The sequence below is a fragment of the Nicotiana sylvestris genome, chromosome 8 (assembly GCF_000393655.2).
Source record: "Nicotiana sylvestris chromosome 8, ASM39365v2, whole genome shotgun sequence".
NCBI classification, from domain to species: Eukaryota; Viridiplantae; Streptophyta; class Magnoliopsida; order Solanales; family Solanaceae; genus Nicotiana; species Nicotiana sylvestris.
This window is the reverse complement of record NC_091064.1, coordinates 47,461,313-47,476,009: the sequence shown is the minus strand read 5'-3', so window position 1 is coordinate 47,476,009 and position 14,697 is coordinate 47,461,313. Positions and strand designations below refer to the sequence as shown.

Here is a 14,697-nt window from a genome sequence, read left to right as displayed (position 1 = left end):
GTTAGCCTTGGCATAAATCCTGTATATACATATTATATATATTTGTACATATATATGAGACCTCTTAAATACTTTAAGTGTGCCTCCTAAAACAAAGAGGTGGATGAGAGAAGTGGTTGCTTGGGCCCTTTAATTCCTAACTATAATGAGGACGTTGGTTCGAAACCCCCTTTAGCTTTTTTCTCCTCCGTTTATTTTTATTCTTTGAGTACAATGTAATTTATATTTAATAGCAAATTGCTTTATCTTTTACTTTTATCTCTTTTTTTTTTAAATTCAATTATAATTACTAATATATAATAGTCAACTTTATTAATATTTTAGTTCTTTGAATACAATATAATTTATATTTAATAACAAATTGCTTCTTTTTTTTTTACTTTTATCTTCTTCTTTTTGTATTTCATTTATAGTTTAGTACTAATACACAATAGTCAACTTAATTAATTTTATTCCTTCTCTTCCCATAGTATCCATTTTGCGAAGAAATCTCTCTCTCTCTCTCTCTATATATATATATATATATATATATTATATTTTATCGCTGGTGATTAACATACAGTGGTGCCTCCGTCTTGCTCAAATCCTGGGTCCGCCACTGACCATACATACAAATTATAATACATCATATAAAGCTACTCAAAGTCTCAAATCACTGAATGAAATGCTAAAGCTCAAAACGATCGACGGCTTATATAGAGTCAACGTTCGGTTTGTTTCTTCTCTCATTAGTGTAATTATGAGATGTCTTTTCAATGTATGGAAAAGAGGAAAAAATAGCTCGACAAAGCACACAGAATCGGTGTAATTACTTGTGCTTGCATGTTTTGAAAATTCCAAGAATAATCTATACACCGTTGTATATATATCTCCCACACTAAATTTATATATGTACCGTATAGCATATAAGTACACATATGCGTGTACACAATCCAAATCTTCTATGTACGTACTATATAGCGTATAAGGACGACACATATGTGTATAACAGAGGCAGATCTAGGATTTGATGACTATGGGTGCCACTATTTTTAATGCAAACCTATATGTTGAATAATTAAGATGTACATTCAATCTGTGAGATCATTTTAAATTAATTCGGTTCAACTTGATTTATTTTGAATTAGTTCGATTTCGTTTATAATATTTATGGTTTATAATACGTGATCACCAAACCTGATAAGCTTTAATTAATCCAATTCGATCTAATTCTCTCGATTCAAACTTTATTAAATATATGCAATAGAACAAAATTTTATAATTAGCATTTACACCCCTTCAATGTACATGTAGCTAGCATAATACTATGTCTATTGATGTCATCACTTTAAAAAAAAATGGAAATCAAGAGAAATAACATCAGATAAATAAAAGGAGAAAATGATTAAAACTATATTCAAGTGAAATTTTAAGGATCTAGAAACATAAAAAAGAGGTACCAAATATATATTTTAAATAAATAATAAGAATGAGGTTGCATAAAGAGAGATAAAACACAGAAATAAAGTAATAATAGAAATTAAGAAAAAACATAAAGAAACGAAAGAAATGAGAAAAGTGAAAAAATAAGCACAAGGATAAATAACATCGGCTTTGGAAATCAATAAAAAAATAACATTAGATGGATTGAAAAAAGATTAAAATTACATTAAAATAAAATTTTGAAGATCTAGAAACAAAAAAAGTAAGAAAATATATAATTTAAATAAATAATAAGAATGGGGTTGCACAAGGGGAGAGTAAATACAAAAATAAAGAGATAAAAGAAATTAAGAAAAAGGAAGAAAGAAAATAAAGAAAAGGGTAAAAGGGAACAGGTAGGGAAAAAAGTAAATAGAACCACATCGGAACCAGGTTCTAAGCATGGGATTTTGACACTTTGACCACGGCAGGTACAATTAATATGTGACTGGGGTGCCATCCTTTAGTTATATAGTTTTTTTCTGTAAAATACCTGTACATATATAACAATTTACCCGAGCGACCGGGTGGCGTGCCCCCCAAAGCCCTACATGGATCCGCCCTGTGTATGCGATCCAAATCTTATCCTCTAAGGATACATACCGTGAAACTTTTATCGCCTTAATTCTCTTTCCGTCCTTCCAATCAATCTCTACATCATTCTTCTTCTTCTTCTCTTTCATTGTCCAAATTCCTTCCAATTGTAAGTTTCTTTTCCTTATTTCAACAATGAGGAAATCTAAAAAGGTGTATATATATTGTATCATAGTAGGAGGCCCGTTATATATCGATCATGGTCCAAGTATTTATGTCACGACTCGGATTTTTCACCCTCGGGAGTCGTGATAACGCCTACTCGTGAAAGCTAGGCAAGCTGAGTATTACAGATTTTATTACCCTTTAACAGTTACAGATTAAGGTGTGGTCAACAACAGAATAATCAAAATAAACAGAAATGTGGAAGACAAAATCTAATAGTTTAACCAAATACAAGTACAAGAGAAATCCCACAACACAACTCTACCTAGAATTGGTGTCACAATGTCACAGACTATCTACGAATACTACAAACAGTGGTCTGAAAGATAAATACAAATCTGTCTCTGAAGTACATAAAAACTGAATGGAAAAGATAGAAGGGGATGCCAAGGCCTACGGACGTCTGCAGGTATACCTCGGGTCTCCGCTGGACTGAAGGCAGCAACCTCTCTACGGTCCAAATGCTCCAGCACAGGGATCTGCACATAGTGTAGAGTGCAGTATCAGCACAACCGACCCCATGTGTTGGTAAGTGTCGAGCCTAACCTCGACGAAGTTGTGACGAGGCTAGGACAAGACTACCAAATAAACCTGTGCAGTTATATTATATACAACGAATATTAACGATAGAAACTAGCAATTAAAAATGGGAAGGGGAAACATGCTCGGGGGAATATCATGTACAAACAAAAATTCAGTAAAGAAGCATACGGAACACCAAAATTCAACTATAAGCAAGAATAAGGGAAACAATAACAAGTGCACGGCATCACCCTTCGTGCTTTTACTCTCGTTCTCACCATAAGAATCAATATATTCGGCACGGCATCACCCTTCGTGCTTTTACCTCACATAATCATGGCACGACATTATCATTCGTACATTATCACTCATATCATGGCACGGCATCACCCTTCGTGCTTTTACATTTACAATATCGACACGGCATCACCCTTCGTATTTTTACACTCACTCACAAATATCACGCACGGCATCACTATTCGTGCTTTTACATTCTTCCTTACCCAAGCAACAATCACAAAGGAATTCGGGCAAAGGAATCAATAAAATTACAATAGAATCCCGGCAAGGGAACAATAGTATAACAATAATATCCCGGCAAGGAAAAATAATATCATAAGCAACAATATCCCAGCAAGGGAAACAATATCATAAAACTCTTCTCTTTTCCACAATTACTTCACAACTCAATTCTCAACTTGCACCAATGCTTTACAATGTTTAATTACCAAGAATACTTCCATAAGGCTTGTTCCACATTAGAAATTATCATATTAAGTATGGACAATACATAACAGAGTCACAACAATCATAGTACAAGACTCAATCATAGTATAAGACTCACGGGCATGCTTGACACCAACGTATAGATACTCGTCACCACACCTATACGTCGTACTCAACAATTAATACATTGCAAATAAGACTACAACTCCTATTCCCTCAAGCTAAGGTTAGACCAAACACTTGCATCAATGCCCCGAACACAATCAAACCTCAACTACCGCTTTACCTCTTGATTCCACCACCAACTCGCTTGTATCTAGTCACAATTTACTTAATAACATTAATAAATGCTAAATAAACCAATTCTAACGCATGAAAATTGTTTTTCTAGTGTTTTTCCCAAAAAGTCAAAAATCGACCCCGAGCCCGCTTGATCCAAACCCGAAATTCGGACCAAAACCCGATTACTCATTCACCCTCGAGCCCGGATATACAATTGGTTTTGGAATCCGACCTCAATTTGAGGTCTAAATCCCCAAATTTCGATATTTCTAAGTTCTACCCAAAATTCCCAATTCCACCATGAAAACCCTAGATTCTAGGATGAAATCTTGTAAAAAGAAGTTAAGGAGTGAAAGACATGAGTTAAAAATCACTTACTTGTGTTTTGGGGAAGAAAGAGTGTCTTGAAAAATCGCCTCTTATGTTTTAGGGTTTTGAAAAATAAAAAATGACTGAAAAATCTCGTTTATATATACCCCTCTCAAACCCTCACCGTTGACCGCATAAAAAGGACCGCGGCCGCGTAGCTCCACCGTGGACCACAAAATATCTAGCGTGGCCGCGAAGACATGGCCTTGCCCACCGCTGATCACGAAGACCCCACCGCGGTCGCGAAGTTTCATCGCGGACCGCGAAACCTATTTTAGAGACCTGCTACTTCTTTGAATCAGTAACAATTATTTCCTAAGTCTAAATTCACTCTCTGGCCATCCAAAACTCACCCGAGCCTTCGGGGCTCCAGACTAATCATGCACGCAAGTCTAAAAACATCATACGGACTTGCTCGTGCGATCAAATCATCAAAATAACATCAACAACTACGAATTCAACCTCAAATTCTTACAATCACTCAAGAACATTGAAATTTCCATTTTCTCTTAACTATAGATCCGTTTTATACCAAACCACTTCCGATTCTTACCAAATTTCACCGACTAAACCAAATTATTGTTTTAAACTTGTACCGGGCTCCGGAACCAAGATACGGGCCCGATACCATCAAGAAATTGCATTAATTCACTTTTTAAAGCCTTTATATTTTTCAGCAAATAATTTTCTTTAAAAAAAATTCTTTTCCCGGGCTTGAGACCTATGAATTCAATTTCGAGCATACACCCAAATCCCTTATTTTACTACGGACCCTACGAGATCGCCGGATCACGGGTTCGGGTCCGTTTACCAAGAATGTTGACCAAAGTCAACTTCAATAAATTTTAAAGGCCATTTTCCTTATTTTATTTAGACTTCACATAAAAAACTTTCCGGAAATGCAAGTGGGACAAAAAGAGATTTTTAAGGCCTCGGGACACAAAATTTACTTTCCAAAACGAGGACATCACTCCAATTCATATATGACTAATGGGGGTAAGGTGAAGCCCCTTTGAATCATACAAATGTTATGACTAAGCCTGTGAATCTTACAACAACTTCCAGAACTATCGTAGAAGTGAAAGACATACGACGAGATTTGATGTTGAAGAAAAGAGAGAAGGTGGTTCAAGCCGTATTTTATTGACTTCTGTATTTGGAATAATTAATGCTCTTTTTGCGGGGTTTTAATTATCTAGCAGTTGACAACTTGAGAATTTATATATGCTTGTACAAAGTTTAGAAATTTTCATAAAGCACTATCCTTTAGTGGTAATTTGCTATCCATAGATACCATTTGCTATATTACAAATTGTAGATACGTTTTCTGTTGTTATAAGATGTATTAGATGTATTTAAGCTACTGTATTCATGAATACAGTAGCAAAAATAGGCGTGAATCAGGGAAGTCCAACTAATCAATTGTTGTATTCGAGTGTATTCGACTGTATTCATGGCGTGAAACATGGGATTACAGCTGGACAAATTATTGTATTCGACTGTATTCACGGCGTGAAACAGGGGATTACACTGTTTTTAAACAGAAAGTGAATCAATTAACATAATAGACTCCTAATAAAACTCAACAAACTCAATTATAACACATAAATTTTGTATTTCCAGTTATAAAAAAGATTCTCAACCGAAAAATACCCCAAAAACATAGTAATCTTCAGAGAAATTATATAATACATCTGAATACATAAATTATATTAATTAAAAAAAAATATAAATACATTCATGGCATATAGCGGGACAGTGAATACAATAAAATACATAGAATACAACGGGATACATTGAAATACAATAAAAAAGACAGTGAATACAATAAAATACATGGAATACAGCGAGATACATTGAATTACAATGAAAAAAAGACAATAAATACAATGAAATACATGAGTGCTCATCAAATTGATACCATTGTGGAACGAAGAACTTCTACAGAGCCTATTATATATTCCTATGAGATAGAAAATAGAAAATAAAGTGAAAAATCTGAAGTCGTTGGATTTGAAACAAGCTAATCTGAATATGATTCTTTGTGGTGCATTACTAATTGAAGCAAAGAGAGAAATTTGAACTGAATAAACTGGAGTTGCAGGTTTATGGAGCCGCTGATCTCAAGAGTTCCGATGATGGTTATTGAAGGAAACCATGAGATTGAGCATCAAGTAGCAGGCCTCTCATTCCTGTCGTACTTGACAAGATTTGTTGTTCCTTTAAAGAAATCTAGCTCTAACAGTAACTCGTGTTTTCAGGGAATGGGGGAAGAGACTGACATGTATCAAAGTAGAGAGAGAAAGAAAATAGTGTAACTGAATAGCGTATTTAGTGGCTTAGGGGCAGGAGGTAACCAAAATTAGATATTTTGCTATAAACATTAAAAGGTATCTACAAAATATAATTTTTTTAAATGGTATTTATTTAAAATAAATAAGGTGTTAACCTTTGCTATAGGAGGTAAAAATTCTTATAAAGAACGATGAATGTACGATGGGTCATGTGTTTGCGTTGTGTTTTCTCACTTGTTTTAAACTTAACTTTTTTCTAATTAATCATGATTCGGATCTAATTTATGAAAAGGTCATGTCCAAGCTTTTGTTTTTACTTAAATTCTCTCAATTTGGGTACTTTTTACCTAGTAATAGATACATAAATTTTTTCATATAGTTATGTAAGTCATCCAATATCCTATTTTGTTGTATATTAGTGGTTGATTTAAATCATCTCCATAAATTTAACGTTGTTAGTTTGTGACTGGAATTATTTAGTTGAACATTCGAATAATATTATTTAATGGATCAACCACAGTCACTTAGCCTGCATTTAGATGCTTTTCCTCGTTTGATCCTCTGAATGTTGTGCCATTGTACGAAAGAAAAAAATATTAAGTGCATAATATTGGAGGGACACCACTTGACTGATGAAGTTATTCTAGCCCAGTGGTATGGAGTGTATGCGACACCGGTTCAGAGTTCAATTCCTCAACACATGCGAACCAGCCGTGTATTTTTACATGATATAATTATGTGTATGCCCGTCTAGTTGTTAAAAGGTTGTGTAGTAATGTAGTCCCTAAATAATTTTTATTTAAATAGTCTTTGTATACTTAAATAAAATGAGCTTTATCCATGCTCTTTACATAGTTACAATAATGTCAGCAAGGTACTATTGGTAGACATTTTTGTAATTTCTCTCGAATTGCCTTGGTTGACACCTCAAGCACATATTTTTAATGGGTCAACCAAGGACATTGTAGTAGGGGAGAGGGGAGAGATCATGTTATTTGTCTTGTTTGATCCTCAGACTCTGACGGTGAAGGACATAGCAAGGAAATTTTAGAAGCAATAACTATGAGTTAGTAACTTTTTTGAAGGAATATAAAATAAAGTCAGTAGAAAATAATATTCAATAAAATAATAAACTAATACTATTAAATTACAGAAATAGCTGAATGCCTGACTTATGGTTCAAATGCCTAATGAAATATTTCAATGGCAAATCTCTCTACAAAAGCATGTATTACATTCACTATACTTTTGCCAGCCATGATGAACTCACTAAAACTTCAAGGAATAAACACCACAAAATTCACCGCTAGGATTTTATGGGAGACCCTTAACATACCTAACCTCTCATGGTTTGGTAAGTTTATCTTCGTGCAAATGGTTGAACATGCCTGATATTCTGAGCAACCTTAAAAATAACCTCTGAGTGGGTATGATGAATTGGTTAACACTTTCCTTTTTGTATATTTGTTATTTCAGTCATAAACCTCAATCACGACATCACAATGCCGATAAAAACAAAACAGCCTTTTAGCTTATAATCTTCTAATTGACTTGTTACTCCTCTATCAAAACTTCAATATCTTTCTCTTCTACTTTACTAAAATTAAAAGTTCATCATATATTCCCATTACAAAATTTACAAAACTTTACATTAACAATTACGCCCGCAGAATCGTAGTACCCAGGGTAATCTATAATATAGCTCCGCATCAGTGCCATTATATTAGAAATGTACTACAAAAATAATTATGCGATCAAACAAACATATATAACAAATATTATGTGCACTTTGTTAGAAATTTTTGGGAGAGCAAGAACTAAACAAACACTTAAAACTCACTATTAGAGAGGTGGAGGAAAGGATGATTTCTATTCAACTTCACTTGCTCCAAATGACTAGCATACATGGGTATTTATAGTAGAACTCCTACATGTATCTAGCCTAAACTTCATGTGTACATATTAATTAAGTCCACATGTACACACTAGTCCATACATGCCTACACTAGTTCACACATGTCCACACCTCACTCTTTTCTAACTATATGTATGAAAACACTAAATTAATGTAAACAAATCTAAACAATTGTGGACAAATGGAAACAAGTTTATTACTATTTTTAACATCCCCCTTAAACTTGTTTCATTACTCCAAGTGTCATCCTTAACTTTTGAAAGGCGTCAATCTTCAAAGGTTTGGTGAAAATATCCGCAATTTGATCTCAAGACTTCACATGCTCAAGCTCCACAACTTTATTAGATATGCAATCTCTAATAAAATGATATGCTTGCTTCTTTCATGAAATACCGGGTTCTTGGCTAAATCTATAGCCGATTTGTTGTCAAAAAAAAACTTTGTAGCATCCTTCTGTGGTTGGTGAAGTTCTTCCAACAAGCTCTTCAGCCAAATTGCATGGCAAACACACGAACAAGCTGCTACATACTCCGCTTCACAAGTTGACAAAGTCACAATTGGTTGCTTCTTAGAATTCCATGTAAATGCAGAATTTCCAAGTAAGAAAACAAACCTAAGAGTACTTTTCCGATCATCAATATCACCATCCCAGTCACTATCACAATATCCCACGAACTTGGATTCTTTAGAAGATGAACAAAGAATTCCATAATCAAGCGTACCTTTGATGTACCGAAGTATTCTTTTGGCTACCTTTAAGTGCGAGGTAGTAGGAGTTTCCATAAAGCGACTCAGGAGTCCAACTCCAAAAAGAATATCCGGCCTTGTACATGACAAATACTTTAAGCTTCCAATAAGACTCTTGAAAAATGTGGGATTGACTCTATCTCCATCTCCATGCTTGAATGTTTTAACTCCACATTCAACAGGGGTGCTTACGGGATTGCAATTCTCCATCTTAAATTTCTTGAGAATTTCCTTTGCATACTCTCCTTGAAAAATAAAAATGACATCATTCCTCTGTGCTACTTGAATTCCAAGATAGTAGGACATTAGGCCAATGTCCGTCATCTCAAATTCTCTAGCCATTGCTTTCTTGAATTCTTCAAACATCTTTGGATTATTTCTGTAAATATCAAGTCATCTACATAAAAGCAAACAAGTAAGATGTCACCATTTTTAGCAATCTTTACATAGAGAGCATGTTCATGTGGACACTTAGAAAAACCATTTGCTAGAAATATTTATCAATTATACTATTCCAAGCTTGTGGGGATTGCTTCAACCCATATAAAGCCTTCTTTAATTTAAAGACTTTATCTTCTTGTCCTTCAACCTTATATCCCGAAGGTTGATCAATATAGACCTCTTCCTCTAATATGCCATTCAAGAAAGCTGACTTCACATCCATTTGATGGATTTTCCATTGATTTTGTGCCGCCAAAGCAATGACAAAGCGAATTGTTTTCAAACGAGCAACTGGCGCAAATACTTCATCATAGTCAATATCGGCCTTTAGCTACCAATCTTGCTTTGTACCTTTCTATTTCTCCCTTGGAATTCTTCTTTAGCTTGTACACCCATTTGACTCTAATGGTGCTTTTGCCTTTTGGAAGTGTGACCAACTCCCATGTATCATTCTTTTTTATAGCTTTGATTTCTTCATCCATTGCATCCCTCCATGTGGAACTTTGGCAAGCATCTTCAAAGCTTAGAGGCTCACTGTCCACAAGCAAACAAAAATGAGTAAAATCATACAAGTCATTTCTTACTGCTTCCGTATTTTCATACAAGTCACCTTGACTTCTACTCTTGTGAGGTGCTTCACTTGAACTTGAGCTTGATTCCCCAACTTCTTGATCTTGCGGCGGAGGTTTGATGTTATTGGATTCCAATTGGTGTTACAGAACTTTGGATAGGTTAACCAACCTGTACGCAATGTTTGGATGTGATTCGAAGTGTTTAGGCATGAATCAGACACTTGGTTGGAAGTTAAGAAATACTTAAACTTAATAGAAGGTCAACTTGTGGTTTGATTCTTCACTCGTAGATGTGATGATCTCATAGGTGTTTGGAGGATTTGGATTGTATTTATGGCCTTTTTGGTAAGTTTGGACGGGTTCCGGGGGGGGGGTGAGCTTTGGACAACTTGGAGCATGTTTAGAGATTGCTGATTTTATGTTGTGCGGTGTTATTTGCATTCACAACGGGTGTCTCACATTTGCAATGAAGGATTTTGGGATTGAGTACTTCATGCTCTGCAAGGGGAGCCGCATTCGTGAAGGAGGATCGGAGTATGGGGTTGTTGTTTTTCGCATTCGCAGAGTGTCAGTCGAGTTCGCCTAGAAGGATCTTGGTTGGGGAGTGTCGTGCCCCCTTTTTCTCGCGAAATCAGGTTTTGACATTTCTAGAACAACTCTTTTTGAGAGGGTAGGGAATTGGAAGAGTCCACACCTAACAGATTAAGGTTCCACTACAAGAAATCGGACCTTTTGTGGCGATCAAGGATCCCATAGTCCCTTAGACGGATCTAAGGTAAGGAAAAACAGTCACGCTAATGCCGGTCATAGAAAATGAAAAACAATCTCCACAATGCTATAACCATGGAAAATGATATATGCAAGCCCCCCAAAACGAAGATTGCAGATTACTAATGATATGCTAAAAAGAGATGCCAAAGTAACCCTGAGAAATGCGCGGATTCGCTGCAAATAACCAACAGCACCACCAAATGCGGCCTGCAATAGTCAATATGAAATACTCCTATGTCCCAAAAAAGAAAGACAGAGATTGGTGAACGACGGTCAAAGTATGTCATTTTATATGTTCATTTGAGCATCAATTCCTCAAATATTTAAATAAATAAACCTTTTTAGAGACAACGTAAAAACTACCATAAATCACATTTGCTGAATTTAAAAGTACTTTGATATGTTTGAAAAAAATTTAATAAAAGTTATGCCTCTTCAAATAGTAACAGCATCATCATATGAAGTAGGACAGGCAGAGCATATCATTTTTTATTTTTTTGATGAGCAAGCAGAGAGTATGACACTGCGTCTTGTGTACTACGGTAGTTCAATCTTGTCTCAGTTTTTCACCTTTCATGCATGTTTTTTTCTAATATACTACTCTTATTTGTCCACAGGAAACTATAACATAAACAATTCAAGTACATCTTTCCCTTTGACTTTTGTTAGATGACAGGACAGAATTCTTAGAATCCAAGTACTTTGCAACTATTCCGTTTCAAGCCCCAGGTAACAATCTTCATGTTCTTTTAATTAGGTGTAATAATTGACATCTTAGTTCTCTAATTACATAATAAATCAATACAAGATATAATCACAAAAACTAAATAGAAGAAATATACTGGCATCGCAGGAAGGAGGAACCAAGCCATGAAGAGCCAAGCTGGGGAACTTACTTTGAAGGGAAAACTACGCTCTCTTGCACTATTGAGATTCTTGACAACTTCTCCATATACAGCAACTTTTTTCTCAAAAATGGGCCTATTGGCTAATGGTACAGACTCCACACTAGCTAGACCGGAAGAAATCTGAGGGCTATATGTCAAAGATGCTATTTGCCCCTAACGACCACCTAAAGGGCTTGATTCACTGATATTGGTCCTAGGTAAGGCAGAAATTCAGCTTAGGCTCCGGAGGAAGTCCCCTTTTTCCTTCTTCCACTCATTCTGTAACAAAGTCCACAATGCAACTAGACTTTAAATAAGCATAAAAGACAAAGGAACCAAACATATACATATTAAAATCTAGATAGAAAAGAAATAATAAAAGTAATATGGCCTTTTCATGTCGAACTTAAGAAGCTAAATTCTGATAAGAATCAAAATATGTGAGTTGTGATGTTAGCAACTCACACCACAAAGAAGATAACCATATAAAAAGCAGCAGGGCAACTAACCTCCAGAACTTTCATCATGTAATCATTAAAATTTTTTAGGTTATCCTTCTGAGCTTCTTGGACCGCAGAGACCATTGCCATTTCATGGATCTGTTTTGCAGCACCCAAGATTACAACATCAAGCATTATTATCCTTTATTGTATGAAGTAAAATAGAGCAATGCACAAAATATAATGATGCAGTTGGATATTACAAAAGTATCAAACTGACAAAGAAAAAAAGATCAAACAACAGAAAAGGATATGAGATATCCTGAGATGATGATGCATTTCAAGCGAAACAGAAGGTGATCCGTGGAGATGCTGAAATGTATTCCTTTACTCATTGCTGGGAGGAAGAGAAAACAACACTAGGTAGAGAATACCCATTTTGAAAGAACTTAAATTGAATTACGAGTACTACTTCAGAGCACACTGTGCAGAAAAATATCTAAAAGGTCTTGCAAAACACAAATGCAATTTGTGGCATTTACAAGTACTTTACAACTCCTAAAATCCACAATAAAAAGAACCACAACTATAAGAACAATCTCTCTTTGGTTGTAGGATCTCCTTATCGGAGGAAGAGTGTTAAAATCTTTTTGATAAATCAAATTCTTATCATTGATATTGCACCAAGGTAGTACCAAAATAATTGCAATGTCAATAAGTAGCTAAGCAACCATCTTCTAACACGTTGCATGAAACATCTATGCATACAGGCATTTTCTCCTTACACCAAATGAAAATATGAAAGAGAAATGACTTTACAACACTGCTAATTTGCTACCCTCTCTCCCCCAGGAATATTCCCCCTTAACATCACTAATCGTTCCAAAATAATGGACTAAGGTATAACTGGTTGTCACTCTAACAAAGTATCATTCTCTCGTATACGATGATATCATCCCTCATCTCCATTCCCTGAACATCACCATTCTCCCTTCTCCAATTCCCATCCAGCTCATGCAGTCTGACTTTGCTTCTCAAAAAGAGTGTTATAATAGAAACCCAGTTACTAGCATACTATAACAAAGTATCAATCTCTTGTATTCGATAATATCATCTCTCATCTCCAATCCCTCAATATCCCTCAATAACCCAAAAATTAATAAACAATAAATACCCAAATACTATGAAAGTTTGTGCTTCTTCTACTAAGAAAAGAACAACCCAACTTTTATAATTAACACAAAATTACTACTCGATTTCGTTAGAGAAAGAGAGAGCGAGAGACTAGATGCTGGCAAGACCGCGAATCAAAAATAGTTTACTACTCAATTTTTTCGGAGGCCAAGAGAAGTTCAGCATCAGACTAAAAGCTCGGAACCCCCACTGACTCCTCACCATAGACTATTACTGTATGAATTTCTTATATAGATTTTAACTGGGTCACAAAAATTATAGGTGAAATATGTGAAAGCATTGAAATTATCAGTCTCGCAAATTGTATATACCATCGAAAAGGGATTTGAGTTTGAGATAGGAGCATGTACCTGATGGAGTCACGATTTCTGATTAGGGATTTTGTGTTGCTATCAGATGGATCACAATTTGTGATTTGAGCGGTTCGAATTGAGAGATTTAAGCAAAGAGGAAATTGAGAGGGATAATTTTCTATAGATCAGTGTGTGCTTCTTTTTTCATTTAATAAGAGTGGTTTTTCTTAAAAGCTTTTATTAGTGTTAGAGGCGACTGACTCGCCACAAAAAGGCCTTCAGAGGTGACAGTATAAAAAGTCGCTACATAACTCTCAAAGCCAAAACTTCGGTCTTAGCGGGAAAGAAAAATTTAGTGTTTAGCTTCACGTATTAGGAGCGACCTTTGAAAACTCGCCACTAAACGTTTACCTTCTGTTGCAATAATTATAGTCGCCACAAAAAGTCTAGCTTTTGCTGCAATAAATCAAGTCGCCACTAAATATTGCCACAATAAGTCTGATTTCTTGTAGTGTATGTTAGGGCACCTAGAGAAAATAACTCATATAACCAGTTTACATCACTAGAGATCGGGTAAGGGTTCGAAACTACCTTGAGGGGAAGGTGTTAGGTAACCCTCGAGGACCACAACGGTGGTCCTAATCGAAATTAATTTAAGCAAATTAGTCTAAAGGGGAGAAAACAATTTGGGCAAATACAATATTTAATTTATTTAAACAGGGTATAGGGGGTCCTAAGTTTTTTAGCTAACAGGATCATTCCATGTAATGCTTTGTAACTCCCTCAAGTTGGGGTGTTACTTATAGCATTAGCGCACGGGCTATCATATCCTTTACTACCCAATTACTATCCTTAAGTTGTTACCTAAAGTGCACTAGTTAATTCTAAACCATACTCTATGCGTACATTACCAGTCCCTTACCTATGGCCCTGGAGGTAATAGGACCTCTATTAAGGATAGTTCTAGACGAATCCTATATTGCTTAAGAATGTGAAATTTAGGTGCCAAACAAAAACAAGTAGG

At 35.4% G+C, this 14,697-nt stretch overlaps 1 long non-coding RNA gene across 2 annotated transcripts; it reads right to left on the bottom strand.

Annotated features, from left to right (window-relative positions):
* Positions 1 to 7,579: 7,579 nt before the first annotated feature.
* On the bottom strand, positions 7,580 to 13,989 carry LOC104240510 (uncharacterized). Of its 2 annotated transcripts, none has more exons than XR_714444.2 (4): positions 13,731 to 13,989; positions 12,256 to 12,345; positions 9,868 to 12,025; positions 7,580 to 9,472 (listed from the first exon to the last, which is right to left on the bottom strand). It is a non-coding gene; the product is annotated as an uncharacterized lncRNA (long non-coding RNA). The 2 variants fall into 2 exon arrangements; XR_714443.2 differs by lacking the exon at positions 7,580 to 9,472 and having other exon boundaries at positions 9,480 to 10,050; positions 10,127 to 12,025.
* Positions 13,990 to 14,697: the final 708 nt, after the last annotated feature.